General features: G+C 28.7%; 1 non-coding gene across 1 annotated transcript; it reads left to right on the top strand.

Moving 5' to 3' along the window:
* The first annotated feature begins 436 nt into the window (after window positions 1-436).
* Window positions 437-543, top strand: LOC126002321 (U6 spliceosomal RNA). The gene has a single exon (XR_007493064.1). It is a non-coding gene; the product is annotated as a U6 spliceosomal RNA (small nuclear RNA).
* Window positions 544-771: the final 228 nt, after the last annotated feature.

Genomic DNA, 771 nt, shown 5'->3' with positions numbered 1-771 from the left:
CATATGCCTAACATTTATGAGGTCCTGGGTTTGATCCCAAGCACTATAAAATATGATAATAATAATTAAAATTATAGATATTTTATTTTATTGAAAAGAAAATATAGAGGACTAGTTTGATCAAGATGATTAGAAATTTGATTTGGTATAAATTTATGTATGTTTATTATGTAATAATCCAGTTTATGGCATCATGAATCCCTTTGAATTTATGAGGAAGAGTTTGAAAATGTAGTATTAACTGGAAAAACAATGGTGAAATAACTGGCCTACAAATGGCATTTCACATTATGATATAAATTAGTTTATGAACTTAGTGTAGCTTGTTAAAAGATTCATCCCTTGGACTAAGGGTCAGATAATTTAAATTTTAAAAGTTTGAGGACAATAAAGGAATTTACACAATAACAAAGTTAAGGAGGAAAAATCTAATCAGGTGATCCTTTGGGCGGCACATATACTAAAATTGGAATGATACAGATAAGGTTAGCATGGCTCCTGTGCGAGGATGACACACAAATCTGTGAAAAAAAAATCTAATCAGGATAAATTCACGATCTGACTGATTTTAATATTAAACATAACTTCATGTCACATATTAATATCTATCTTGTCAGTAAGAGTTACTAACTTTATATTAACACATTTAAATAGTTTTTACATATTTATTTTCAAAAATAATATACTTAAGCACCATGATCACAAACATCTTTGTAACTGGGTTTCAGTAATTAAAATAAAAACAACACGTCTTCACCAGCGCAACTTTCC

Source organism: Suncus etruscus, chromosome 2 (assembly GCF_024139225.1).
Source record: "Suncus etruscus isolate mSunEtr1 chromosome 2, mSunEtr1.pri.cur, whole genome shotgun sequence".
Taxonomy (NCBI): Eukaryota; Metazoa; Chordata; class Mammalia; order Eulipotyphla; family Soricidae; genus Suncus; species Suncus etruscus.
The sequence above is the reverse complement of the archived record's forward strand: the minus strand, read 5'-3'. Positions and strand labels throughout refer to the sequence as shown.